Here is a 22,438-nt window from a genome sequence, read left to right on the forward strand (position 1 = left end):
ACGTCATATGGTGGCTTCATTACGTGATGACGATTTGTTTTTCTTTTTGCTTTGTTAACACGAATGTGTTTTGTGCCGTAGTCCACCAAGACTTTCATGACGTATTTCCGTCACGGAAATACGTCATCAAAGAAAAAAAAACAAGAAAAAGTTCCGTTTACAGTAGTCGAACCCATGACGTTTCGGTCCGCGACAATGGCTGGCGGGCGTTTAGCCCACTTAGTTACTGCCAAACTTTTTTTCTCTTCTTTATCGAGCTACTGCCAAACACATTGCGGAGGCTACATGAACGCGCCGTTTATCTTTCACACTTTCACAGAGCTCTTGGATGGATGGATGCTATGAGCGTCCCCTTTATAACGGGGCGGTGACTGCGTGGCCCAAGGCTCAAAAAAAAAAAAAGACGCGCCGTTGCTCCGACCATACCATTTGGCACATTTCCAGTAGAAGCATAATTTCGTCAATATTTTAACACGCCGCGAGGTGGCAGCTTTAGCCCAGGCTTCGCTCATAGCATCCATCCATGTTGAAAAATAGCTCTCCGACGCTCGGCTGGCTCTCGCACCGCGTTCCCCGCTCTCCCTGTGAGAATTAACGGCCAGGCTAGAGGGAAGACACGACGCGCGTAGCGTTTCTCTTCGCGTTTCACGACTCTACATGTCGAAATCTGTTACAGTTATTCCTGAAGGTCCACAAAACATGTTATTTATGTATACGGAAGGTGTAAGGTTTTTCGTCCTGGTTGTCACGTGCGCTACACTTCCTACGTGTGCGAGTGGTACTTGAGAAAAGAGAAAACGCCTGACGTTTGTCCATCTTGCAGCTTATCGCGCAGTTTTTCGACCATACAATGTTTGTACAGCGCCCGCTTTCATTTAAGCCATCCGTCATTACATTCCGTCTGCTATTCGATTTATGTGTGATGAACTCCCATTAGGTCGGGCTTTCTCTCGTAGGTATCGGGTTTGCTTTCTGGCCGTCCACGCGTAGTCCATGTATATGTGCACAATATAGCTATAGATGCTTCTTGGCGACTAGATACGTTGGAGTATGCGTACCAGGCAAGCCGCAGCAGTCGGTAGCCCGGTGGCTATATCGTCGCGCATGCTGCGTCAAGGCTTGTTACCTTTGCTGCTACAACCGCGAACTGTGGCAAACAGTGAACAATTGAAAAACGAAACGTTCTCGGCTATACGACATGTCTCATGATAATATGTTGGTTTTCGCAATGTAACAATTGTTGCGGTTTTATGTCCCGAAACCCAAAACCACAACATGGTCATGAGCGACGAGGAAGTGGAGGGCTTCAAAAACATCGACCACCTGGGTTTCTTTAACGAACGCCTAAACCTAGGTACACGGGTTTCAAGAATTTCGGCTCCATCGAAACGCGGCTGCTGCGGCCGGGTTTCGATCCCGCGACCTTTGGGTCAGCAGTCGAGCGCCATAACCACTAGACCACCTGACGGGGTAGTTTTCGCACTGTAAAACAACACAATGAAATCTTTACGCAGGTTGCTGCAGTGCTTGAGCCATCAAGCTGGTCAACTGTACGCGGCCGCTGCGACCGACGACCCATTCGTGATGACGTCGATCACCAACGTCGTGGACGTGCTGGGTATTTGGCTCGCAGTCCCAATGGGCGACAAGTGCGGGCGCCGCTTTACGATGGCTTTAACTTGCGCCCTCGCTGGCCTGTGCTACCTGGTCGGCGCCGGATTATACAGTGAGATCACTTATGCAATATACACCACTTTATTTTTCATAAGTAGCACCTGGCACACTGGGATTCTACGCGAACCATTTCTCATTAATGTTAGTGTTGAGGGAAACCAACGAAGACACAAAGCGCCTAACGCGTTCGTATCCATTCGTTCATTATGGTAAAGCACTACTAAGAATTGAGCACTACAAAGAAAGGCGCTACTGGCAACTTAAGGTAGATTTGGAAAGAACGGCCCCCTATACACATACAAATGTACGTCATCGTTAAAAAAAAACAAATCGAAGACGTACGTTATAACAACAAAAGCAAATCTAGAGAAAATAAGATAGCAACAAATTACAAAGTCGCAAGAAGAACACCCAGCAGCTCGATACTTGCAGCACGCCCCTCAACCGCAAACAACTCACGAAACAAACACGCACAGGACGACCACGAACTAACAACGGTAACAGCTCGACACTTGCCCCGCCACGGTGGTCTAGTGGTTATGGCGCTCGACTGCTGACCCGAAGGTCGCGGGATCGAATCCCGGCCGCGGCGGCTGCATTTTCGATGGAGGCGAAAATGCTTGAGGCCCGTGTACTTAGATTTAGGTGCACGTTAAAGAACCCCAGGAGGTCGAAATTTCCGGAGCCCTCCACTACGGCGTCTCTCATAATCATAGCGTGGTTTTGGGACGTTAAACCCCAGATATTATTATTATTAGCTCGACACTTGCAGTGCGTTGCACTGCTCAAACACAACGAAGGACGTTCGAAAAGAACGCAAACGTATAGACCCTTTCGCTGTTTACAAACAAAGCTGCTGGACGACTTCCGGTTTTGTGCGCCGGAGTAGCCGTGTAGCGTTGGCGAGGAACAAAAGCCTTAGCGAGTAACCGGCACATTTTCAACACTTTTCTCCCTGCGTCTGGCCAAATATTTTATATAATTATTTTACTAAGCTCCACACACAACATTATAAGAGTTAGTCCTTCAGTTTAAGCGCCTTCTTTTTACCTGAAAGCGGAAAAAGAGTATTTCCTTACTCTGGCACAACTTCAAAAGCATGCTTTCTGCTTCGGCGTTAGAGAGTAATAATTGAAGTGACCGGAAGTTTCTTGGGTGCAACACCTGCTGCTGCTATCGCAATCTTGAAACCGACCGAAAAGGCGAATACACAGGACGAGCGCGAACTAACAACTGCCCCAGTTACTTATTCGGATTTGAGCGACGCGCGACAACCCAACGCTCTTAGATATTTTTTTTTGTTTTCTGTAAAGCTGTGGTGCATGGAGTGGCCCCTCCGCGTTTCCTGCCGCGCGGGGGCGTTCAATGCATTGTTTACGCGGCGTTCCGCATCGCGTGTGGGTGCAGAAATGGGCCACTTTTTATTGCGCGTCTCAAGGGTAATTTTCAAACAAGCAAAATCTATCATTACTTTAAAGCGCACCCTGCAGGCAATCTCACAGGTGATACTGCAAACGCGGAAGCACCTCCGAGATCTGCATACCGCCAGCGTTAAATGGTGTATATGAATAGCTCACCGTTATTAATCCGTGCAACAGGTGGCGCGTGGCCGAGTCGTTTAAAGCGGCGCTCTGAGGAGCGAGGGCTCGCAGGTTCGAATCTGGGTGCTGCACTTCGGATTTTTTTTTCTTTTGGTTATTTTTATTCCTTGGTTTTATTTATACATACATATACATATCCGGGGCATGACGGCGACGGCAATAACCAGCCGAGAGTGTTCGTATAATTGCTATCGCAATAAATAAACGCGCATGCAATCTTAACAACGGCCCGTAAAACGTCCCGGGAAAAAAAGAACTTTTCATATTCTCTTCAACAAAGAAACCTCAAATAGAGAATCACTGGTTCGATCCCGGCCGCGGCAGCCGCATTTCGTTGGAAGCTAAATGCTTAGAGGCCCGTGTGCTTATATTTATGTGCACATTAAAGAACCCCAGATGGTCCAAATTTTCGGAAAACCTCCAGTACGGCGTCCCTCATAAACATATCGTTGTTTTGGGACGTTTAGCCCAATCAATTAATCAATCAATCAATCAATCAATCATCGACCACCGTGAACGTATACGAACACGACCAGCAGCCATTTGTACACTGTCGTTTTCATGCGTAAGAATCTAGTGTTGCACTGTGAATTTAGTTTTTACACGCGCAAAGCGGCAGCATTAACAGTCCACGATGACAGCACTTGAACGCACCTGTAGAACCGTTTATCCTAGATAACGTGAAAGTTAAGGCTTCTTCGCTTTCGATGCTCATGAACCGCGACTAACGGGAGTAACCGCTTGCGTAAATGCCACAACAATTATCCAAGCTTTCCGCTTCAATCAAACATAAGGAGTGAAACTCATCTGTCAAATACATCACAGGTGGACGATGATGATGATGCTCCTCTGGTGTGATTTGTGCATTCACTTAAGACGACTCGAAGGCGAAAGCCATCTTCTTTTTCTTCTCAGTTGCTGTATTGATCCTGCCCCGCCTCCCCTGGAAAGCTTTCTGCACATAACGTGGTTTTGCATTGCCTTCGTGAGCACACCACTTTTGAACAAGATCCGATGTCATGTGATGACGTGATCATGTGAAATTACGTTACGTGACGCCTAAGTGGCGTCACAATCACGTCATAATTATGTCAGAAGTTTTGGCGATCTGTGACGTCATCGTGACGTCATATGGTGACGTCCTCACGTGATGATTTTTGGCATCACTCGTCCTTGACGCCACGGGACGCCGGCGGTCAAATTTCGCGTTTGATGAGGCATTTCAGGATAAAGAGAGGGGCGCTATACTCGATTGTAGAGGCCTTCGTTATCCAGAGGGAGGGGCGGGGTTGCATCAGTCACGCCTCTATCAGTTTGCAAGAGGAGGAGATGGAACATCACTTGGCGTTGGCATGCTGAGCGCAAGGTTTTAGTTTTTTGTCGATTCGTTGGGTTTGATATGATTGCATGGTGGTATAAATATGTCTTTCTTAAATAAAAATAGTTCAGTTGCTGGTTGCGCGTCGTCCAGTGTCCTTTCTTTTTGTGTGCCGTAGTATCGCGCCCCTCTCTTTATCATGAACCAGCACCAACTCGCCCAACTTTTTACTTTACTGAGGCATTTCAGGTTTTCGCCTTAATATGCTGATACTTAGGACAGGGTGCGGGGGTTATGTCGCAGAGAGATTGACCGGGGATTCCTAATGCTTGTTTTTGAAAAGGAAGACGACAGAATCCTTGGCGTTTGAGAACGCTCCTAGTATAGATATTTCCTCTGGGCAGTGTTCCTCCGATTAATAATGCTAGTTGGTGGGACTAGTTGAGGTCGTTCAGGAACACACTGATTGAGTCTTTCCATATATTTTTAGAATGTTAGCCTTTGATAAGAGTTCATAGTCGCGTCATGTGATTCCAACATCGTAACAAAATATAAAGGTGTTTTCGTCAATTCCCGAATTGGGGCTTGTTTAAGGTTTATTGTGATAGCAATTATATGGACACTCTGGGCGGATTTTTACCGTCGCCGTCATGTCCCTGATATGTATAAGTATGCATATATAAATAAAAGCGACAAATAAAAATAATTCACAAGGAAAACATTCCGTAGCACTCACCGGGGTTTCGAACGTGCTACCCCTCGCTCCAGAGCTCGCTGCCTTTGACGATTACGCCATGCCTGATTCGTTCTCCAGGATACTAACGGTAGAATACAAACGCGCGCGGCATTGGGTGAAACGCATGGGGCGCCACACGTGGGGAATTTAAAATTATGTGGGACGCGGGCCATGCTGCATCGTTGCCCGTACTGCGTTCTCGTCGTATCGTTGGCGACCCACGCTAGTTTTCCGTTTTGGGGTTGTAGCTCGGCGCCACTCGTGGCCAGTCGGTCAGAGAAAAAGTAGAGCGTCCTGTGGCTCGTGATGGCGCGAGCTAGTGGCAACGCTTTGGCTCTTGTAGGCTTATGCCACAGGAGGGAAGAAACTCAACGGCTGAACCAGAATCACAGTATATACGTTACACCGCGGCCATATCATCAGGCTAAAATTACAGCGCAAACGCACATGACACTCGCGAACAAAACCAACGTGCGACACAAGCGCTAATAACTGCTTTATTCTTTCATACGTCAATGCAAATATAAGCCTAAGACAGCCATAGTAGAACATGCGCGCATAGCAATAGCTCAAAACCAAGACGTGTAACAAGGATGATAGTGTATTAGACACGCGAGGACATGAAATCATATTCAGATGGGTGCAAAGACAACGAAATAAAGAAGTAAGAAGGACAAAGGAAGTGCGTTCGCGCTGTAATTTTAGCCTCAGGAATATGTACCAACTAGCGCCAAATGAACTTTTATCTTTGTGACCAGAATCCACGCCCGCAGGGAACCCGAGCCGTGGCTTCACGTGCCACTGTCAAGCGCCATCTTTATTTTCTTCTCTTGAGGTCGCGTGCTCTGCGGTTTTGTTTGCCGCCCTAAGAAAGGCGCTACATGGTCTTGGGGTAGTCTTGGGATAACGCGAGCGCAAGAGTCCGAGAGTGGCTTCCGTTCTCCGCATGCGTCCTGGCGGCTGGCAAATTTCTTGGGTCCCCAATTCCAAAACTGTCTAGTGTTTTGCCAGAGTTGGGATGTGCGCCTTCGACTTGTACTTTGACATACAGGGCGTGGTCGACCGTGCTCGCGCGATTATCTCTTAAGGAGGAGTTTTGCACGTCTTGTGCTTTCACCGCAAAGCTTGCTTTGAAGCTATAGGCCACACAAAGGTTACTCTACTCGCTGCAGCGGCCGCGTTTGCGATGGGAGTGATCTGCTAGCAAGAAGAGCCAAAGTAGGGGCTAGTTGAAGTAACAACTCTGACAGCTCGCGCTCGTCCTATGTATACCTGTGCGCTATTTTCGTGCCGCATTCTTCGTGTTTGAGCAGCGCGCTGCAAGTGTCGAGCTGTGACAGTTATTACTTCGCACTCGCCTTCCGTGTTTTCTTTTCCTGCGTCTTTTGTGAATGAGCAGCGCGAGCAAGTTTATAGCGTCTTGCCGTTCTTCCTGTGACATTCCAATTTCTTGCTATCGCATTCATTGCTTCGCCATTGGGGCGAAACTGTGGCGTTTTTATTGACGGACGTATAACAGAGGCTCATTTTCAGGGTATTCGTGTGTGCTGATGACCTTTTAGCTGTTTGAATTGCAGACCCCCAGGATCTGAAATCACATGTTTTTAAAGAGTCTGACGATACTTCCTAATGCATCGATTCTCTGGAATTGACGCATGAAGTACGTCTGAAATTCCTGTCGACGACCTCATTAGATATTCAAGTTTGTGACTGTATTGTTTCTCTCGGCATACGTGCCGAGAGAAACAATAATCTCGGCATACCAGCAGAGCGGCGAGAAGACAGCTGCTTTCTCTCCGATCCGATTCTGCGGAAGCACGTTGTGACAATCGGTGGCAAGGAGGCAATTCGACGTCCAAAGGTTACGCTCCCAAGCGTCCTGTGTTTCAGCGCTATCTCTAAATAACGTGATTCAGACTGCTTAGAAGCTCATCAATAATTTTAAATTACTAAGAAGCGATGTGTCAACGTCTACGATGACGTCACAGCATGCCGCGCCTTAGTGCGAACACAGTAGACTTGGTGCTTGCGCGAGAAAAGAGAAACTGGTGATGTCATCCGACGATGTACGTGGCTGCGACAGGTTTTTGGAACTTGAGAGCTCCGATTTGAAGGTCCTAAATGGCAACGTTCAGCTTGTTATTCTTTGTTCGCAGTGGTGTATTTGCTTTCAAACAGCTTTCCCAAAGATTCTATTCAAAGAAAGCAATGAACCAACGCCATTAGGCCCGACCAAAGCGACTGGGAACCAGCGAGGTGGGCTTGTGTGTGCTCAAAGCATTTTCCGCCTGAGTATTTCAATCGGACGTCGCCGCTCGCAGTTCGCCTGCACACGGTTTCTGACCCTGTTCCTACATAAGAATCTGCTGCTCCTCTGGATTCCTTGCCTGTGTGTCATTACGTTCGCACGAATATCTCAGCGCTCGAGTCAGGCTAACGCAATACTGGTCAGTCGACTGGGACCGTATTGAAGAAACCTTGGCCGCAGATAAAATTACAGCGCACAAAGCGTAAATAGAATCGGAACACTTCAAACTGCTTCGGAAATCGGCTTACTGTGTCCAACACCATCCTATCATACACGTCTTTATACCCCTGACACACGGGTACTCTAAAGTCCTTTAGACAAGGGGACGTCTTCCGGAAAGGCGTTCGGGCGCAGTGACACACGACAAATGGAGTAACTCCTATCCGGCAAAGGTTCTTTAGCGAAAAGCAGGTCCCGCGTCTACTTTTCGGGCAGTAAGGGAGTTCTCTCGCACACAGTGTGCAGAATTGATCAACAGAAGAAAGCGTGTCACAACGCTAGGTTGTCGCGTGATTTTTTCCCCTAGAGGAAATTTTTTTTTGCATTTTCAGTAGTGAAGCGATTTGTTTAACAGTAAATGTTTTCAGTAGCTACGCTCTCGCACGCCCGCATCACGTCACTGTCGCTGCCACGTTTGTGCTGACTATAAGTTGGTTCTAGTTCACTATAGTATTGACAGTGGCATGGTGTGCGCTGTCGCCGGTTGTCACACCCACACGTTGTGTGTTGTCGCGCGCGTCACGCTTGTGTCTTGTGTTGCTTGTGTCTTTAGTGTGTGTTCTTTCGTTTTCTTCCCCCACACTCTGCCTGCATTACGTCGCGCAGTCAGCCTTGGCGAGTGAATTTTCTGTGAAAACATTTCTTTCTCATGTTCCCTCGTTGCATCGGTCTAAACCGTATATATTAGCGATGAATCGTTATATCTGGGTTAGGTTTTTATCGATGTATACATTTGCGCGGCTATGCTGCCACATGATTTTGCTTGCATAGTGGGAACCTGTGCGGGGCCGACTCAATCTTTTTCAAACGTGCAGCGCAGTATTGCACTTGTATAATGAATCAATTGTCGGCAAGTCGTGGATTCTTTCACATTTATAGGCGTACAGTTCAGTCGTTGAAAGTTGCGCTAATCCCGGCCCGCTGGCGGCATTGCAGGATTCAGTAATTTATTTTAACAGCAACATACGTGTGGGTGCGGGTCCCGCATTTGGTTATCTATTAGTTATTCTGTTGAGGTCATCATTTACTGCAGTTGAAGAGCTATATGTACAGTAACCGCAGCTAAGCGCTTTACTAAGCGTGCATCGAATGCAGTTGTACGCACCGTCAAACATTTTCATGAAAAGCGACAAACATGTACGTACATACGTTTCCCACTTTCTTTATACGATTAAGGCCTTTTTTAGAGCGCAGCTCTTAGGCGCCGGTTCCTGCGTTGAGCGGCGTAGCCTTCGTCGGTGTAACCGACAGAGCGAACGAGGACGAAAGAGAGCGAACGCGACGAGGAGCGCACCGCTGTGTTAGCGCAACGCAAGGCAAAGAAGCTAGGGGTACAGGAAAGAGCGCCTGCTTCCTGTACCTCTTGTTTCTTCGCCTTGCGTTGCTCTCTGTACAGTAGGGTCCAACTAGTCCAACAACATGTTTTATTAGTCAACCCTATCGGTGTCTTTCATTGTTTGAACCTCCATAGTTGAGGGTGTTGTGCACTGATGACAATGTTCTTCTCCTTTGGATTGCTGTCTCCTCGTTTACAATTTTCTTTCAACAAATGCCCCCTGTATTGCTGTCGCAGCAAATTCAGTGGCCATCTTTGCCTCTCTGATGGTCGGTCGAGCCGTGCAGACCATTGCTTATAACGTGGCATGCATGCATGCTGCGGAGATCTACCCGACCGAGATTCGGACGCAGGGGCTTTCGATACGACATGCATTCGGCTCGCTCGGAAAGTTCCTCAGCTCGAACGTCGTCCAACTGGTGAGTATTCTCATGGTGCTCAGTGGGTGATTTCGTGCTCACTACTCAACCATGTTTAAAGAGCTGTTGCCTTGGCTGCTTGATGTAATGGCATAGTCTAAACACGGGAACTAGAGTGAATATGAGACGAATGCCATAGGACGCTGTAGGATGCGAAGCACTTTGCTGGATTAGTTCCTCGCTGATGAGTTTTGCTTATTGCTATAATCTTTCGGAAGTACGTATAAGTTTTCAATGCCGTATTTTATATTGCCGCGTCCATATTTGTGTCTGTCTATACGCTGGCGACGACATGGAAGACAACCGGTGCGCTCGAGAGGCGCAGCGGAAAAGACTGAAAAAGAAGACGTTCTTGGCGGCTGCCCGCCTTCAGCGCTATCTTGGAGTACGACACGCCGTTCGCCTTTCTAAATAAAGCCCCCGTGTTTTATAACCCGCGACACTGGTGGAGGTGCTGGGTACCATCGCCTCATGATCGGTACTCCTGTGAGCAGCCCTGCATCCAGCCCCACGAGACCGCCACGCGTGGAGACGCCTGTACACCGCTCAAGCCGTCGCCTGCAAGGTCTGAGACCAGAATTTGGCCTTTTACAAGGACCCCCACTGCCGACAGCCACCCCTGCTCAAGAAATGGCGTTTTCAAGGAGCCCTACGCAGGTAACGGTCCAGAATCTTCGGATTCCCGAACCATTTCACGGCTGCCCGAACGAAGATGCGGAAGACTGGCTTGAGGAGTTTGAACGGGTAGCGAAGTCGAGCCACTGGAGCCCCGACGAGAAGCTCTTCCACGTATACTTTGCCCTTGAAGACGGTGCGAAGACGTGGTTCATAAACCGCGAGGCAACACTGACAACATGGGACGAGTTTTGCCGTCGGTTACGCGATACCTTCGGCAACACAGACCGACGTGAAAACGCACAATGCCTTCTTGAGTCACGCATCCAACAGCTACAAGAAGGCGTCGCCATGTTTGCCGAGGATATGGTGCGTTTGTTCCACCGCGCTGACCCCAACATGTCCGAGGCTAAGAAGCTAAGCCATCTCATGAGACGCGTCAGAGAACAGCTGTTTGTTGGTCTCGTGCGCAATCCGCCGACAACAGTCGACGAGTTTATCAGGGAAGCCACCGCAATAGAGCGGGCGCTGCAGCAACGGTACCATCAATGCGATCGCCGAGCCACCGGTGCACCTGCAGGTGCCGCAGCACTCACTGCGACCGATGAGTGTTCTCTACGCTTACTCATTCGACAGATCGTGCGCGAGGAGATTGCAAAGGAGAACGCAAGGTGCACATCGCCGTCGCAATTGCCGCAGCAGCAGGGGTTCACGGTTGCATCCGTCGCTGAAGTCGTCCGCCAAGAACGTTTTCTTTTTCAGTCTTTTCCGCTGCGCCTCTCGAGCGCACCGGTTGTCTTCCTTGTCGTCGCCAGCGTATAGACACAAATATGGACGCGGCATTACCCTCCCTGAAAAAGAAGACGTTCTTGGCGACGCCTTCAGCGCTATCTTGGAGTACGACACGCCGTACGCCTTTCTAAATAAAGCCCCCGTGTTTTATAACCCGCAACAATATGAAAGCTACCGCACCTTCCATATATTGCCACGCCCACTTCTTTTTTTTATTTTGATGTATTCGGGTTTGACAAGCAAGGACGGTTATCAACGCTCGACGCTGTCCGCGAAGCAGTGTTCGAGAAGCTTCACGATTGTAGTAGACCGTTTTGTTAAGATTGCGCGCTGCACGCGAATGTTCCAGCATTGTCGAGAGATAACGCCGCCACCAGCGATATCGCTGCAAAGTTCGATAGTGCCCGTATAAAAGCCGACGCGCTTGACCACTTGTCAGTTGATCGACGGTCGACGCTCAGTTCGCCGCTATCAGTGTATTGCTGTAGTTTGACTTTCAGTTTCCCGGCCACAAGTTCGGCCAAATAAAGAGTTTCATCCTGACCACGCCAGCTGTTGTCTTCGTCGACGTCACGACCCCGTGACTATACTCAGAGGGTCAGCTCGACGTTCTAGCATCAAGCGCATCTGACGATATACAAAATGCCTCTTTGCGCAGAGTGGGTTGGTAAACATTTGTACTTAAATTTACTTTTGCAGCGAAGCTGTTTACATCTATCCTACGCGTTCCTATGGATCTATCTGGGCCGACCCGCCTCCGTATGTAGACAAAAGAAATGCAGACTAAAAATGAAGATGGCGTTGGTAGTGTGACGTATGAATGCGAGAAATGCCTGCGAGAACGCAGAGTACTATGACTGCGAGAAAACAGTGACTACGTGTACGAGGGGGAACGTCACACTCTGCAGTCGCTCACGCTGGAGAAGCGAGAGGGCAGTCGTGTACAGCAGAAAGGCGAACAAAGCTCCACTGGTAGTCTGTCCCCACATCAATGTTGCGGCCCCAGTGTGTGTGTGTGTGTGTGTGTATATATATATATATATATATATATATATATATATATATATATATATATATATATATATATATATATATATATATATATATAGAAGAGGAAGTACAGCATATCGATGATATCGGCTGCTGCAGCTCTGCCTTCCTGTCCACATTTAACCCCACAGAAGGGCCACTGTGGCCAGCCTGGGGTATACGTTGGACGTACTCAGCTATCTGAGCTAAGTGATACCGACATATGAATACACCGAATACGCCGTAGGAAAGCAAGTGTGTCTGTGGGTTAATTACTGTGAATGTTAAAAAGAACTTGCCGAAAGATGTAAAGAGGAATGCCGAGAGGTTAACCAAATATGGACATCCCGTTTGTGACCTTACATAAGGGTGGGAAAATAGGCACTGAAGACACGGCGTAGAGAGAGAGAGATAGAAAGAAGAACCTCTCACACAGGAATAAAATCAAAAATAAAGAAACCACGAATGTTCTCGAAATGCTGGAAATAAATCTATTGCTTTAGTTGCTGAGCCACTAAGGGTACTACATTGACTACATGCGGTTACTTACTGTAGTAAGAGACTAAATGTCGTAGTAAGAGACTGTAACCCACAACCGAAGGAGAAAACGGAACCAAAGAGGACGACGACGGTGTGCGCGAGCGAGACGCTCGCGAAGCTCGAGAGCTGGAGAACGTCGCCGGGCTGGAAGAGCGCGGCCAGGAACGAGCGTCCCGGGAACGAGCAAGCGTTACGGGCCGGGCCTAGCAGCTGTTCCTGTGGTGAACGAGCGTGCGGGCCAGGAGCCGAGATCGTGGCCTCGGTGCCACGTCCAGGCGGTTCCTGCGCAACCCGAGCTGACCCCGTTCCGGAGCCGAGATCGTGGCCACGGTGCCACGTTCAGGTTGACCCTTTTCCGGAGCCCCGAGATCGTGGCCGTGGTGCCACGTCCGAGTTGGGCGTCGTGCGTTCCGCGACGAGCAGGTCGTCGTCTGCTCGTGCACCTTCGCACGACTTCATCACTCACCTGTCCGCTTCGTGCTGGCATCGTCGCTACCTGACTGCGGTACTATGAGTGACGCTCGACGGGCCTATACGTCAGGACGCGCCTATCCTCTCGCGTGTGGGTTATAAACTCTGAGACTTAAGACTTGGGGGATATTTGTATTGTTGTGTCAGACAACGTGTGTGTAATTGTGTGTGTGTCAAGTCGATAAATGTGTTTCATGTTCGTGTCTTGGTTTTCCTGCATCTGAGGGCCCAAGAACCACCACACTTACATTGCTTTCTTTACAAATATTTAAATTGTGCTGTTTAAGGTCTCCATAGAATCCTGCCGTTCAGCAAGGACACAGATGTGGGGACGGTGTTACGAAAACCTTCGAGCATGCGTTTCTTTGCAGCTTTTGATGAAAGTTTTAAATGAAGTTTCGAATTGGGCGTGTCACAACTAGAAAAGTCACATAATATTCAGGCTGGTACCTTCGGTCAGGGGCGTAGGCAGAACTTTTTTTCTGGGAGTTGGGGGAGGGGTTTCACCTGCTTCAGCTGAAAATGGGGGGCCGGGCAGGTAGATGTGTAGTTTGCAGGGGTTGACGCTTGGGCAAGTTGGTGTGGATTCATTTTTAAATGAGGTAGATGTGGTCGAGTGTCATTTTGTGCTCTGTATGCCATAGTAAACAAAAAATTAGGGAGGAGGGGGGTCACGGGCCTGGTGTGCCACCCTCTGGCTAGGCCCTTCACGGTTTCTATTTCGGCGTCATAAGGGCACGTATTGTATGAAGACCAGTTGTGTGACACTCGTGGCATGTTGTTACGCATGATGCAGCCGAACTACAAAATTGAAAGCAAAGGCGTCATTTCTGCGCGGTTTCACGCAATTCCATATCTGATATACGAGGCAGCAACATATTTACGTTCAGCGCGAAGTCTAAACGGTATGTGACCTGCATTGCCTGTATTCCGATTTCGGTAAACAGCTTCGAAAGTTAGTTCTTGCAAAGCCTCTTGCAAAGCCTTGCAAAGCCCCGATCGTTTTTAACAGCGGCGTTGTTTATGCCGAGCACCTGGTCGGTGACGAGTGAACAGGAATGATGATCATTATGAACCGGCATGCGCTCTCTTTGTCCTCTTCTTCATATTCTGCTTCGCTCCCAGAACATCTGCGCCTATTTGTCCGGCGTGGGATGCAATAACTGTGATGGGATGAAGAACGAGTGCAGACAGAGTGAAAGAAAGGGAGAGAAAGAAAAGAAGAGATAGAAAGAAGGAGCAACAGAAAAAATCTTGGCGAAAAAATTTATTGCCGAGGCAAGGGGGCATAGGTCGGCACTGTAAGAGAATGCTCACTCACACTCACTCACCCCAATTTTTTCAGCCTTCGCACTCACTCACGTTCATATTCACGCCTACTCACACTCATAAGCACTCACTCACGTTCATACTCACGCCTACTCACACATATAGGCACTCACTCGCGTTCATACTCACGCCCACTCACACTCATAGGCACTCACTCAGGTTCATACTCACGCCCATTCACACTCATAAGCATTCACTCACGTTCATACTCACGCCTACTCACACTCATAGGCTCTCACTCACGTTCATACTCACGCCCACTCACACTCATAGGCACTCACTCACGTTCATACTCACGCCTACTCACACTCATAGGCACTCACTCACCTTCATACTCACGCCTACTCACACTCATAGGCACTCACTCACGTTCATACTCACACCTACTCACACTCATAAGCATTCACTCAGGTTCATACTCACACCTACTCACACTCATAGGCATTCACTCACGTTCATACTCACACCTACTCACACACATAGACACTCACTCACGTTCATACTCACGCCTACTCACACTCATAGGCACTCACTCACGTTCATACTCACGCCTACTCACACTCATAGGCACTCACTCACATTCACACTCACACTTACAGGCACTCACTCTCGTTCATACTCACGCCTACTCACACTCATAGGCACTCACTCACGTTCATACTCACGCCTACTCACACTCATAGGCACTCACTCACATTCATACTCACACTCATAGGCACTCACTCACGTTCATACTCCCGCCTACTCACACTCATAGGCACTCACTCACGTTCATACTCACGCTTACTTACGCTCATAGACACTCACTCAAGTTCATATTCACACTTACAGGCACTCACTCACGTTCATACTCACAGTCATACGTACTCAATCACGTTCATACTCACACCTACTCCTACTCATAGGCGCTCACTCACGTTCATACTCACGCCCACCAACACCCACTGATGGGCATACTCACGCCCATACTCGCGCCCACTCACACCCACTGAAGTTCATGCTCACACTTCCTCACACTCATAGGCACTCACTCACGTTCATGCTCACACATCACGACCATTGGTACTCACTCGTGTTCATACTCACGCCCGCTCACACTCATAAGTGTTCACTCACTTTCAGTAACGCCTCTCACACTCATTGGTACTCACTCACGTTCATAATCACGTGTACTGACTATCATACCTACTCACTCACGTTCACACTCACACGTACACACACTCATAGCACTTACTCACGCTCTTACTCACATCTACTCGTACTCACTCACGTTCACACTCACGCCATCTCACACTCATAGGCACTCACTCACGTTCATACTCACGCCCACTTACGCTCATAAGTACTCACGTTCACACAAGGGCACTCACACTTATGGGCACTCGCTCCACGTTTATACTCATACGTGCTCATACCCATCGGTACTCACCGACCCATTCACACTGGTAAGTACTGACTCACACCTACTCACACCGGTGCTCACGTTCATACTCACACCTACTCACAGCCATTTGTACTCACGTTCACTCATGTCAACTCATTCCCATGGGTACTCACTCACATTCATGCTCACACCTATTACACTCGTATGTTGCCTTCATACTCATGCCTTCTCATATCCCTCGTCACTCACTCATACTCACACTCACGCCTTTGAAATGAGTCTACTCATGAATGAACATGCCAAGCTTTCCGCTCTACTCACACTCACATGCGGCCCCTGATGTCCATATTGAAGTACACTCCCGTTCACAGATACTCGCGTTTACACGTCCAATAGCTCCCATCTTCATTCATTACCACTCACACCTAAAGTTCCTAGAACAGGGAAAAATCTAGGGACTTTACTCACACCTAATCAACCTCGCAAGGTCTCATTCACATCTCTGTCACACTGGACAAAAGTTTTGTATGCATTCGCATCTAAGATGATCATCTCTCATATATTCTCGTTATATCCGAACGTGCAGATTTGTAAGTTTGTAATGGATAGTCTCAGAAACAAACCGCGGATGTTAACACACTGGTTCAAGGGAAATGTGCTATGTATATGTATTATTTTTTTTATTTGAAATTTATTCAGGCAGACATTGTCTGGGATGAAGGGGCTAAAGGCAGATGCAACTCCCTGACGAAGGCCCCCCTACCCATACATTGCTCAGGGGATGTCATATGGGATGTCGGGACCGCGGAAAATTTGTTCGAATTAACCGAATGCCGAATTATCGAAAGTATCAAGGAAACAATAAACAAGTGTCTATTACATCAATGCATTCGCAATTTCTTGATGGCCACTTAAATTCATGGTACATATCTGGCATAAAAGCAATGCAAATGCCGCAAATTTCTCCATTCGCAACTCCGTTCACAATGTGACCGCGGCTCAAGACAGCCGTGTCTTAACGTTAAACGTAATCTGGCCCCCTCCTTCACGTGCGCGTGGTACCGCCACCGCCACCACGCGCACGTGAAGATAACTTCTGCGCCGGAAAAATTATCGACAAATGATCGTTCGTTCATCGTAATGTCGCAACCGAATTTTTTTCCAGCATGCGCACTGCGGCTGAATCTCTTCACCTTCAACAGCTTCCACTATGTTCGAGTTGCGTGACATTGCGCGTGCATTGCCCGAAGTCAAAACGAGGCTACTGAGTGCCGCATCCGCTGTGGACGAAAGTGCGGTCGCTAAATTAAGACACGATCATAGCGACCACGCAGTTCCGAAGACGCGTGCGCGGCCTGCGCCCACAGTCGAAACGAAACTGCTCGGCACAGCATCCGCTGCTGAATAAACCTGGCTCGCTAATGCACAATAATGAATGGCTACTACACAGTTATGAAGCGACGCGGCGAAAACGAAACTACTGCTTGTCGCAGCTTTGACCCGCAGTCGCCGCTGGTGCTATGGACGCGATCACAGATATATCACCCACGCAGTTCGCGTGCGCCGAGCAAAATCGAAGACAAAGCAAGTGGGCCGCAGCCGTCGAAGTCTTTGTCGCCAACAACGTGATTATGGCTAGTTCGTGGACGGCGACCACGCCTTTATGAAGGACCGCAGCCGTTTGCGTTGTTCGCGAATGCAGTTTTTCCTTCTGTGAGTCGAACTCCGAGTCGAACCTCTGATTGCTTGGTGCGCTCCGAGGATCGTCCGAATTAACCGGGTTGCGGGCAAATATGACCGAATTAACAAGAGTTTGATACCATTAAACAATGCATAAGCTTGCCGCGACCAGAGAACACGTCCGAATTATCCGATTTTCGGAATTAACGCAGAGCGAACAACGACCTTTTAGCGTATAACTTTTCATTTTCGTGAACTGACCAAACAGCAAATGTATGGGGCGCTTATTTGCTAACTCCACCTTCACTGCTTATGCCAGGGGATTAAAACTCGCGTCAGCTAACGAGCCGCAGTCACGAAAATTTATTCCCGCAAGGGTCAGGACACAATGACGAAGGTAAGAGCGGGGGGCGGGTAGGAATAGTTTGTACAAAATGTCAGGCCATGCATAAACATGTTCCGCCGCTATGTCAGGGACAATTTCTCCTTCCCCCCTCTCGCCCCTGGAAGTGCATTGCGCTTGCACGCTGCTCGACCAATATAGAATTGAATGCTTAGGTTTGTTTTGTCGGCGAACACAGTGAAAATCCAGCGCACAATCATGACGTCGAGGAAGAAGCACACCACCACAGCGCTGATCGGCCTTGTGCCACATTGTGATTTCTGTGCGCCACACCAGCGGCCACGTTAATCCTTGCATTATGCCGCTTTTGAGACATGGCGAGTTGACGCCGCAGTATGGACGTCTGCGTTACGTCAAAAAAATGTGTATCTACTGCATTGAATCTGTGTACTTCATATAATATTATTCGTGTTAAGGCGATAGTCTTATATGCCTCGTCAGTATGGACGTCTGCGTTACGCCATAAAAATGTGTATCTAGTCTAGTACATTCAACCGGTGTACTTTATATAAAGTTATTCGTATTAAGGCAAAAGTCTTATATGCCTCATCAAGCGGGAAAAGTGACCTGTAATGCCATGTGACGCTCCCTCCTAGTCCTTTTCCTTCGTCCATGTACAAGCCCCATCAGTAAACACACACACACACACACACACACACACACACACACACACACACACACACACACACACACACACACACACACACACACACACACACACACACACACACACACACACACACACACACACACACACACACACACACACACGAGATCACGGGAAATACATCATCTCCTCATTATGCGCTCGTGTCGACCACCGCCACGGGACCGGCGAGGCTGCCATCGTCCGAGGCGGCAGAAGAAATGGCCATAGCCCTAGCAATACTCCATAATGGCAACGAGGACACACTTGTCGTGAGTGACGCAAGACGGTGGTGCGAAACTTTACCAAGGGATGGGTCTCCGTCGAGGCGGCGCACATGCTGAACGCCAGAGTCGCGGATCACCACCAAATCTCTGAAGTGGTTCCCTGTGCATGTGGGAGAGCTTGGCAACGAACAAAGACCCGACCTGCCGTCGAAACACAACAAGCGCGCCCACCGCGTCGCGAGACTGCTAACCCGCCGCGACGCGGACGAAAGGGCCACCGCTGTGCGAGACATCGTCGATGGCGAGGCACCCAAGGTTGGAGGACATTCTTCTGCGACGATGATAACAGACCCCGAAGCCTTACAGGACTACAAGGACATCATGGTCACGTACCACGAGATCTTCAGCCACATCAGGAAAACGCCATCCCACAAGCAGCTAGAGAGGTCTCAGGCGTTTGACCTGAGACGTCTGCAAATTGACACATTCGAATATCCCCGGTATCTGAACAGGCTGTGTCCGTCGCTCCACCTGTCACCCGGCTGTCCGTGGTGCGGGCACGAGACAGCCGACATGGCACACACATTTTGGAGGTGCGAGTGCGGTATTCGCCGCCACTACACTCTTAGAAGAAAGGGCATCGGGGCACTCCCTTTGTGAGAGTTTTGGCTTGTCCCGCTGGGCACTCCCTTTTCCGGGGTGAAACAACTCCCTCTAGACAGGGAGTGATTCAACGCCTCCTCATGGAGTACAGTACTCCGTCTGCGATAGAGTGAAAGCACTCCTCCGAGGGAGTAAAGCTATCACGTTGAAACAGCTTTGAAATAAAATTAATCGAGCACAGAAAATGGCACATTCATACGCGCACACATTCACGCAACCAAAACACGTAGAGCGCTCGCAACCGAAACGCATACATTAGAGGATTTTAGTCTGTCCGGTACCGGAATACCGGGTGTGAACTGCGCATACGCACGCCTGGTAAACGTGGCCGCGCCGCTGAAAGCGATTGCCGTCCACCTCGGATCTATCAAGTGGTCGTCGCGCGCTCTGTCGCTCGTTATCTCCGAACTGATGCTTTTATTTGCTTTAGGTTCACGTCCTGAAGCTTCGACAGCAAGGTATTCGTGTCGATTCGCCACCGTTTTCGAGAGCCATACTCAAATAATCAACGATGTAGGCTTAGCGAGCGACAATCCCGGAATCTCGAAGGTCATACATTATGTATCCGTTAGTTGTTTTTATCCTCCATAGCTGGCGCAACTTGACGTGGCGGCAGCTACGGCACACAAAGCGGCTGCGAAAAAGAAAAATTTTGGTACTCGAACAGCGTTTCACGGAATAATTTCTATAATGCTTATCTCTAGGGGTAATTAGAAAATGGACATCAATGTAAACACGCACATATGACAACACATACAAATCGCACACGACACAGGAATCGAACTCATGACCACAAGCACCGAAAGCAGACACTCTAACAACTACGCCACAGAGCCACCGCGTGCTTTGTTGACTTTTCACGGCCTTATATATTTACGAAGTGGTTTGCAACGAGAGGGCGGAGCTTGCTACTTCTTTTTTTGCATCATCGGCGTGTGTTTGCGCGTGGATTAGGTTAGTAAATAGTTAGCGCGGCGCCATGAACACACGAAGGCCACCGTTAGCACCTTCAGCTCCGACTTCTGTTCGTCGTTTGTCGTGCCGCAAGAGAAATGATAAACGTGTGTTTTTTGTGTGTTCACCATACATCGTGGATGTCTCGCTCGCCCAAAAATTTGCCCATACCGGCGTGAAAAGAACCTTTAGATAGCGAAACTCACGTATGTGTATTCTACGAGCGTGTGCTGTTGGAGCTGTTTTGGTTATTTTTGCCGCGAGCTGCAAGTGTCGGCAGTGCGTTCTCAGCTGTTCGAAGACCATCATATGTCGCATATTTTTGTTACATACGTCGATGTCAGAGTTCCAAGGGTATTTTAGCGTGCACCTATACAAGCATGTGCATTTATTGCGCGTGTAGGTGCTGTTGCGATCTGCACGCAGGGTCAGCGGCACCTCTGAGCAGTTAGACGAATATTTGCGTGATGAGCACTTACGCGCGCTGAAGCACGACATACAGTGCTTCTGAATTAGTCATAGTCAGTATTTATTTGCTTTTATACTCGGAGACTAGCTACCTTTTACTAAGTAACCCTTACTCTTCCGTATCACGCCGTCGTTCAAATGTATGTCGAAGGCGTCCACCAAGGTTAAGCACGATGTCCATTAATTCGCGAGTGACATGTCTCCCTTAAAATAGAAAAGATAATACTGTTGCGCCTCTGTATTGCGAACGTCCGCGTGTAGTTGGCACTACTACTGAAGAGATTGTGCAGTACCTATTCAAAAAAAAGCATTATTGTATGCCTCAGAGAAACAGCTGTTCTTCAGAAAATAAGGTGTCATTTTAATTAGGATATTTTTGTCACGGCAGGACACAACTTGACTTTTTCGTGATTCAGGATTACACATAGCACGAACATGAGTGCAGCAGATAAATAAAAACTGAAAAAAGTGGGTGCCATGTGCACTCCTACTACCTCGTGTACCTGTAGTTGATTCCAAATCTACAAATTATGCGACCATTGATAAATGATCAACCCATCAATGCTCGATCACAGTTGATCTGTTTCCGTTTACTGCATGTCGCTTATTTGCACGATGTTTTGCAAGAATCATCGGTTAAACCCATCTGGTAACGCAAGCATTATCTATAGCATGCAGTAGTTCTAAAGGGGGGGGGGGGGGTCAGCGAAGCCATTTCTGGGGGTCCGCGAAACGCATCTTCGAACAAAAAAGAAAATACGCCTTTTTTGAAGAAACAATATGTGCAATGACAGCGGCCCCCACTATTTTTTGTTTTCCTTCACCGCATAACGGTTATGCATTGCGGCGGAGCTGACTTATGCTTTCCATGAGATGGCTGTAAAGCTTTTACTGCAATTTTCTACCACATGTGCTTTTCCAGGCTTGCATATTTGAAGAGAAAGCGTAGCGAGAAACAGCTGAAATGTGGCGGCAGATCGCACAACTTTGTGACAAGCTGTTGAGATTGAATTGGCGTGGCACTTTAGTTTGACCATTCTTTGCCACGGAGAAACGCAAGGCACCTGTTTCACGCTGCATGTTGTGCTAATTTACAAGCCCTCACCCCCCCTCCTTACTTCTCACTGCAAGAGTCCCTCATCACTTCCACCAGTCCACAAGGGGTCTCCAAAACATCCATGGCTGAGAACCACGACCTATATATCAGAGCCTGAAGAATTTCTTTTACATGTACAAGGACTTTTTTGTTTGAATGCATTACAAATTCTTAAAACTTCAAATGATACAATAAATGCTGGTGGTAGCACTTTATTAGAATCAAAACAATAACATTCACAATGTCAATGTAAATTATACATTTTCATCTACCACAGAACCTATGCTCATTATTGAACAGATGAAACAACATACACAATGCAACCTGAGCACTAATTCACAGCAGTAAAATATTATGAAAGTATAGTTCGAAAATTCATCACAAAGCAAGACACATACACTTCGAAATGCCAGTATGCAAGTACAATCCCAAGAGACGGCATGCACAGCAGTGGCGTAGCCAGGGGGGCACACAGGGCATCCCTCGCCCCCCCCCCCCTCGAAATTTTTTTTTGCTATGGCATACAGAGC

Source organism: Rhipicephalus sanguineus, chromosome 7, assembly GCF_013339695.2.
Source record: "Rhipicephalus sanguineus isolate Rsan-2018 chromosome 7, BIME_Rsan_1.4, whole genome shotgun sequence".
Taxonomy (NCBI): Eukaryota; Metazoa; Arthropoda; class Arachnida; order Ixodida; family Ixodidae; genus Rhipicephalus; species Rhipicephalus sanguineus.